Below are 8,230 nucleotides of genomic sequence, written 5' to 3' on the forward strand. Positions count from 1 at the left end.
GCAACTCCTGCATCTGTTTCCCGTCGGACAGCTTCCATTTTTTTCTGCCTTTTCATTCCCAGAGAGACAAGCATGCATCATGTGGCTATGGAAGTCAACAGAACATTCTAGAAAGGATGCTGATGAAGAGGCCTTCAGATCATTCCCCCCCCCTTTTAAAAAAACACTCCCAGTCTAATGAAGAGTTCTGAAGAACTCCAAATTTAAACCCTATGTGGAACCAGGCTAAAAGTAATCTCCAGACTTGTTCGTGTAAGGGCTACTAGCTTTTTCCTTTGCTTTTTTGTCTTTTTAAGGGACTTTTTTGCTCTGCCTGCTGTCAGAGAGAAGTTCAAGCAACTACTGCCTCTGTTTCCCGTTGGACAGCTTCCATTTTTTTCTGCCTTTTCATTCCCAGAGAGACAAGCATGCATCATGTGGCTATGGAAGTCAACAGAACATTCTAGAAAGGATGCTGATGAAGAGGCATTCAGATCAGTCCCTCTCCCCCTTTAAAAAAACACTCCCAGTCTGATGAAGAGTTCTGAAGAACTCCAAATCTACCACACTGTGTTGTTATTTTGGTTAGTCTGAAGGAAGCTGGTTGCACGCCTTCCATTTTTGGACCTTTTTTTTTTGAGAGAGAGAGAGAGAGAGGCTGCTTTCTCCTGGTGGGAATAAAACAGCGGGACCCGCAAGCCCCTAACCATAGGTTCGCCACCACTGCCCTAAGACATTCTTGCCACTCACAACTCCGTTTTATCTGCAATGCCCAGCAATTAGTTTTAAAATCAAACTAACATCACATTCTAGTTCTGGAGAGCACCAGGTGTTTATACTGAGCAGGAACTGTACTTCCCTAACCCATAAACAGTACCTAGGAACACAGGCCAAGATATTCATTCAAGCAACGTTTCCAAGAAGTAAAATGTTTACACAGTCGGATGCTGTCGCCGTCTGTGAAAAGCAGAGCCAAATTCTCTTTCCCACAGGTGTTCCGCACGGCCCTTTGAAAACTGCATGGAAGGCTAATCGAGATGTGGAGGGGGGGGGATGGGACAGACACGTGTCTGCCCATTCACATCAAAATAAGACAGACGTTCATCAGGACCTTCAAAATATCTGTTTCAATATGAGCTTCCGTGAGTCACAGCTCGCTTCAGATTATGTGAAGGGATGATCAGACTGGGAATTGTTATGGGGAAGATTACTGCGGGGAAGGAGCCGAGGCATAGAAGTTTGGTGTGAATTCTGTCGTGAACCTTTCCAGAGTATATTCTCAATGAAGGAGAAAAGCGAAGAGTAATCTCCCTTCCCATCATCTTCCCCATAACGATTCCCTGTATGATCATGCGTGCGCGAGTTAAGTGCCGTCAAGCGGCTTCTGACTTATGAATGAATGACCTCCAAAATGTCCTATTGTTAACAGTCTTGAAAATGGAGGACCATGGGGGTTCCTTGGTTGCGCCACTCCATCTCATGTTCGGCTTTCCTCTTTTCCTGCTGCCTTTGACTTTTCCTAGCATTATTGTCTGTTTCAGTGACTCTTGTCTTCTGATAACGGGACCAAAGTACGATTGCCTCAGTTTAGTCATTTTACATTCTAGGGAAAGTTCAGGCTTGATTTGATCTAGACCTCAAGGAGCTAAAAAAGATTCTTAAGTGTTAGGATGTGTCACTGGTGACCAATTAACGATAATTTATGCCATATTACTCCCCATCACTATGTAGGGGACTGAAAGTTGGACAATTAAGGAAGCTGATGGGAAGGAAGGTTGTTCTTTTTAAATATGTTTTTGTTTGTTTTTAAATCATCATTAACAACAGGGGTCATTTCCTGCAGGAGCGCACAGGAGCGGAGCTCTGGCAGTAAAGAGCCCAGGGGGCGGGCACATGCAACAAGCCCCACCCTCTGCCCCCAGCAGCCCTCAGTCAGAGCAGGAAGCAGCCAGGTAAGTGACAGAGCCCTCCCCCAGCCCCCTGGCCCAAAACAGTCCAGTGGCACCTTTAAGACCAAGTTTTATTCAGGTACAAGCTCTCCCTCTTTTGTGAGGACAGATCTGCACGTTCCCCCCTCCCCCAATAGCTAGCAATCCAAAACAGTGCAGTGGAGCCTGAGCGGTGGGTGTTGCCTTCTAATACACTTCCGAAATTGAGCCAACTTCAGAGGACGGTGGAAGACAGGAAGGCCTGGCGTGATCTGGTCCATGGGGTCGCAAAGAGTCGGACTCGACTGTGCGACTGAACAACAACAAAACATCAAAAGCATTAAACAAGCAACAACAAGAGATAAGGATCCAGTCGCATCAAAAGCCTATCATGTAACAGTAAAAACTATTTTAACTATTTGAACATTTATCAGCCAATAAGAAAGGGTAAGAACTGCCAGTAATTATGCTACCTCTGTCAGTAAGGCAAGTGTGAGGACTAAATTAGAGCTGGATCTTAGATGTAGAAGATTTTAGTATGTATCTCAGTGCGTACAGTAGAGAGCTAGAAGAAAAGCCAAGAAGAAGGAAGTTGACTGATCTGAAGTGGGGTGATGCAGGAGAGTTTTACAGATTCCGTGAACCAATCTAGATGGGTTCTAGATCAAAGCAAGCCTGAACTCTTCCTAGAACGTAAAATGGATACCCTGAGGGTGTCATACTCTGGTCACATTATGAGAAGACACGAGTCACTGGAAAAGACAGTTATGCTACGAAAAGTCGAAGGCAGCTGGAAAAGAGGAAGACCCAACACAAGACGGATTGACTCAGTCAAGGAAGCCACAAAGGCTCTCTGTTTGCTGTAACTCACAAAAGCTCATATTAAAATAAATGTAATTAGTCTTTAAGATGCTAAAAAAAAGGTAAAGGTAAAGGTTCCCTTGCTCGAAAGCCAGTCGAGTCCGACTCTAGGGTTGCGGTGCTCATCTCTGTTTCAAAGCCGAAGAGCCAGCGCTGTCCGAAGACGTTTCCGTGGTCATGTGGCCGGCATGATTAAAAACCAAGGTGCACGGAACGCTGTTTCCTTCCCACCGAAGTGGTCCCTATTTATCTACTTACAATTTCTTGCTTTCGAACTGCTAAGTTGGCAGGAGCTGGAACTAGAGACTGGAGCTCACTCTGTCATGCGGCTCCCCTGGGTCTTGAACTGCTGAACTACCGACCTTCCACAGCCTGCAGTTCAGCGTCTTAACCCCTTGAGCCACCGCAGCTCCCTTTAAGACGCTACTGGACTTTTATTGTATTTCCCTGTAACAGACTAACACGGCTGCTACCCCTTTGAACATCTGTCAAGCTGCCTTATACTGAATCAGTTCCTTGGTCCATCAAGGTCAGTATTGTCTACTCTGACCGGCAGCAGCAAAAGCAGGGGAGTCAGTCTACTTTTATTTTTTAGCAAGAATGGTGTATACGGATGAAAGGAGCTGAAACCTCCCCACTTTTTACCTCACTGTGCCCCATCGCCTTCTGTATTTCAAGACTGACTCTGACACCAAAAGGAAGCCATTTTAGAAGTAAAGTGATCAAAACAGCACAGGGAGGCAAGGTGAGAGCACAGGTCTGCCAATCCCCAGGTGGCGGCCGGGGATCTCCTGCTATTACAAGTGATCTCTGTTGTAAAATAGTCAAATATTGTTTAATACTCAGACTATTTGATGGATCTTGCTCTATTGGAAAGAAGAGAGTTCTTTGCTTTTAAAAATACTTTATTCTAAGGGAAAAGGGTTCACGGGATTACTACAAATCAACATAACACTAAGAGCTACATTTCTATGCTGCCTACAGACAAAACAAGCACACACGTAATGGAGAATTCTCTCCTTCTTCTTGACCCTTGAAAGGAAGTCACCTGAAACAAATGACCAATCTGCATCAAAGTAGAAGCTACTTTTCCCAGGCTAATTCCCCATTGGCTCAGTGCCAGGTATCCCTTCCAGGTCAGTCTAAACAATAGCAAACTAGGAATACAAGTTAACCCTATAATGACTGAATCATCAGACCTTGTAAACACATACATTTCCAACAATCTCCTGGCATCAGAGACCAGTTCACTTAAGTAAAATGGCCACTCTGGAAGGTGGACTCTATGGAATTCTACCACACTGAAGTTCTTCCCCTCCCCAAACCCCGCCCTCCTCAGGCTCCACCCCCAAAACCTCCTGGTATTTCCCAATCCAGAGCTGACAACCCCATGAGAGCAGGATTTAGCTCCTCTCTTCCAGACAATCCATTTTTTTATTATAATGCAGGCTGCTTCCCGCCCTCTGTGTTATAAGTGAATGGCTAGGCATTTGTCTGCCACATCCCATCCTGCTCTGTCCTGTCTTCTTTGCTTTCACAGCATTCAGACAAAGCAGCTTCTCCACCCACCAAATCTGAATTAGATAAATGGACTGTAAAACCAAAATAAAGGAGACGGACAGACTAGATGGTTTATGGAACCTTACCATCGATGTTCCCTCTAAGCTGTGGAGTCTTGTGAGCAAAAATTCTACTTTGTGAGCTCCTGGCATTCAAGCTGTGAGCGAGCGATTTGGATACTGCATAAATTAGTTTGCTCCGGAGCCCTCCTTCCTGAGCTGAGACAAAAATGTGTGAGCCAGAGGCTAAAAAACTGTGAGCTAGCTCACACTAACTCAGCTTAGAGGGAACACTGCTTACCATTAAAGTGATAAATGGAAGCTTTTAAATTGATATTGGTGGCATACTGCCAGGAGTCTAGGCGTGTTCCTGGGTACCTCCTTATCGATGGAGGCCTAGGTCACGAATGTTGCCAGGCTGGCGTTCTTTCATCGACGCCAAGCATTGCAACTAGCCCCCTTACCTGTTGCGTCCTGACCTAGCCACAGTTAGCCATGCAACGGTCACCTCCAGGTTGGACTACTGTAACTCACTCTACACTGGCCTGCCCTTGAGGCTGACCTGGAAACTCCAACTGATCCATAATGTGGCTGCACGAGTTCTGACGGGAATGCCACAGATGGCACATATTCAACCTGTGCTGTGCCAGCGACCAATGTTCCCTCTAAGCTCTGGAGTCTTGTGAGCCAAAATTATATTTTGTGAGCCACTGGCATTAAAAGTTGTGAACGAGCGATTTGCCTGCTGCATAAATTAGTTTGCTCTGGATCTATCCTTCGTGAGCTGAGACAAAAACGTGTGAGCTGGAGGCTAAAAACGGTGAGCGAGCTCACACTCACTCAGCTTAGAGGGAGCGCTGCCAGCGACACTGTCTCCCAGTGGAATACCGAGTCAGGTTCAAAGTTTTGGTAATGACCCTCGAGGCCTTGAGCGGTCTGAGACCCACATATCTTCGGGACCTGAAGAGCATTACGCTCTGCTGAAAACAACCTGCTGGTGGTCCCCGGCCCCAAAGACATCTGGCTGTCCTCGACCTGGTGGAACTCTCTGCCCCATGACACCAGGGGCCTGCGGAACTTAATGCAATTCCGCAGGGGCTGCAAGACAGAGATGTTCCGCCAGGTTTTTGGTTGAGGGCAGCAATGGGTTTTATCTGGCCGGCAACCCCCCTTCCTCTCTTCCGTACTTTTCTGCCCTCTCCTTCTTCCCCCACAGTCCGGGACTGGCTGAGGATAAATTCACTGACCATCTGGGGATTGTTTTATGAACGAGTATTTAAAAGTTTAATTTATAATTTTAACACTGTGATGATGTATTTTATTTTATTGTTGTTTAGCACCCAGAGCCCTGTGAACTCAAGGATTGGGTGATCCATAAATTGAAAGTATAAATAAAATAAACTTCCGTTTCAGAATTGACTGTCTCCTCAGAAAGTAACTCTAGCAAGCTAAACAAAGGCTGTTTAGCTCACAACTGCCCAGAAGATGGCAGTAGTCTTGTTCCACAGCCAAAGTATGCTGTTATGGACGATTTGTTCTCCTGATGGGAGTTTTTTTAAGCACTTACTACCCACAAGGCGTCCGCCTAAAGACTTAGCTTTTAAGAAAGACTTTCGTTATTAATTATTGATTCCAACAAAGAAAAATATCTTGTGTGCAATGACATGATCAGTACCATTTAAAGACTGTGTGTTTCATAAATGCAAACCAATTAAATTTTACAGGTAAATTATCCATGTAGGAATCTAGCACACACTCCTAGGGCTGTTATGCTGGTAAAATAGTGTTGATTGATTCTTATTTGAAATATTGTCAACTATTCTACGAAGCCAAGAATGCCACTGTTTTGGTGTCTTTCCCTTTTTTAATTTCATCATGCTATTTTTTTTAGCAAAAACACCAGCCTTTTAAAACTTGTTATTGTTCTATTTCTGTTTTAATGACACTTTTCTAAAACACACACTCAACCCCAAACTTCTCTGTAACTGTATAAACACCAAAAGGGAAGCACTGTTTAAACAACATTCATAGAAATTTTATCTAGCATTGATAAAAATGTCTAATAATTCATAATATTTTAAAAGCGTAATGTTGTTGTTTCTCAATTACCATTTTGATTATTAGCATAAGTTATTGACTGTATCTTTCTTTGTTGTTGTAAACGAAGTTTAGGTTTTTAAAATACATGATCAGTGTGTGATAATATTTGATTGGTCAGGTGACTGATTTGTTTCTGACTTAACCCTAAACAAGGTTGCTTTTCAAGTTCTGAGTTCTGCTGCCAACTTCATGCTACCATTTCCAAGGCTAAAAGATTAAACCCCCATATTTAAGAGACTCTACAGTTAGGCGACCGGGGTAGCTCTCCATAGGAAATGCTCTTGTCTTAAGGGAGCTCCAAAATTGTGAACGATCCATGGAAATGGGAAACGACTTCTTATCAGGCAAAGCTCTATTGCCACTGTCTTGGAATCTGCTTGCTAGAGAGCCAGTGGATGCGGTCACACGTGCCAGATAGAACGGGGGGGGGAATGGAAGAGAGGCTATTTCCTCTGGAGGAATTTGACCCGCAGTTGCGAGACCACACCTCCCTTTGAAGCTGTGGGCGCAGCCCGTCAATGTGTGATCAGACGCAACTGTGGGGGAGTTGTTGTTTTTTTGTACTGTTTGTTTCCCATGCGCTTAAATGAGGAATTGATGAACCACACCTCCGCACTGAGGGGTCCTTATGGAGTTTGTGATGATGCGCATACCGCAAAGGGGGGGGGAAACAACGGCACAGAGTCGGGATGGCCTGATCAGACCATCCTGATGGCATGAGAGTGGGCTTGAGCGATCAGACAGGGGAAAGTCCGTCTGTGGCCCATCGCAACCCGTTAACTACCGAATTTTCCCTGGTATATTTTAGCTCCGCTTCTGCGGTGGAGCAGAATGGGTTGCCGATGGCTGCGGGACGCTTCCCAGATGTTGTTGTCTGATTGCTCCCTTTAAATCTGCCTGGCATTCACGCCTATGTTGGGTCTAATTGTGCGTATGATCGCAGCCAGTGTTGTATAGTGGTTAGACAGACTAGGACATGGAAGCTTGCTGGGTGACCCTGGGCCAGTCACCCAGAACTCGCCTAACACAGGGATGTCAAACATACGGCCCATCCAGGGCTCTTATCTGACCCATGAGCAACTGGCCATTACTTTTATTGCCAGATGACGGAGGCTGTGCATTATGTCCCTGTATGTGCTCAGTGCTAATGCCTAACGGGCAGTGGAAGTTGGAAAGCGGGCATCAGGGAGATACTGTAGGGGAATACTGACAGGGTGCGGTCAGATGGCGTGCTGGAAGCGGTTTAAATTGCTCCGGCCCTGATGCGGTCTTTTTTAACCTGGAGAATCGCGATCACACTCACCTCCTTGCTCCGGATGGCTGCACTGTTGTTTTTCTCTCTCTCTCATTTTGGGCATGTGCACAGGCAATCATATGCGGAACTAAAAGTTTTGCGCCTGCGCAGAACAGCGATTTACACTTCAACCCGACTGCTGTAACACTTCCCTTTGAACTTTAAAGGAACATTTCCCTTTAAACGTTTACTGCCGAAAATGGCCTCCGTGAGATCCCGAACTCGTCTAAAGGCTAAAACTAGGCACCGTTTAAACATTGTTTTTAATAACCCTGTGGCGGACCTCTGCCTATGTGCACACCGCCAACGCTTTTTTAAAAAAGGCGGGCGAAAAGCGGAAGCCTTGGGCAGCTTTTGAGCAGGGAGGGGGTTTAAACCGGAAGTGGCTCGACACCGCAGGAGCGATCAGACGTCATAAAAGTGCGGCTGGAACCGGAGAATCAGGAAAACACCACTTGGGGACCTGGTATCATATCAAAATACTCCGGGTTAAAGCTGTTTTGAGCCGG

This window comes from Gekko japonicus, unplaced genomic scaffold, assembly GCF_001447785.1.
Source record: "Gekko japonicus isolate JY-2015 unplaced genomic scaffold, Gekko_japonicus_V1.1 scaffold2684, whole genome shotgun sequence".
Classification (NCBI taxonomy): domain Eukaryota; kingdom Metazoa; phylum Chordata; class Lepidosauria; order Squamata; family Gekkonidae; genus Gekko; species Gekko japonicus.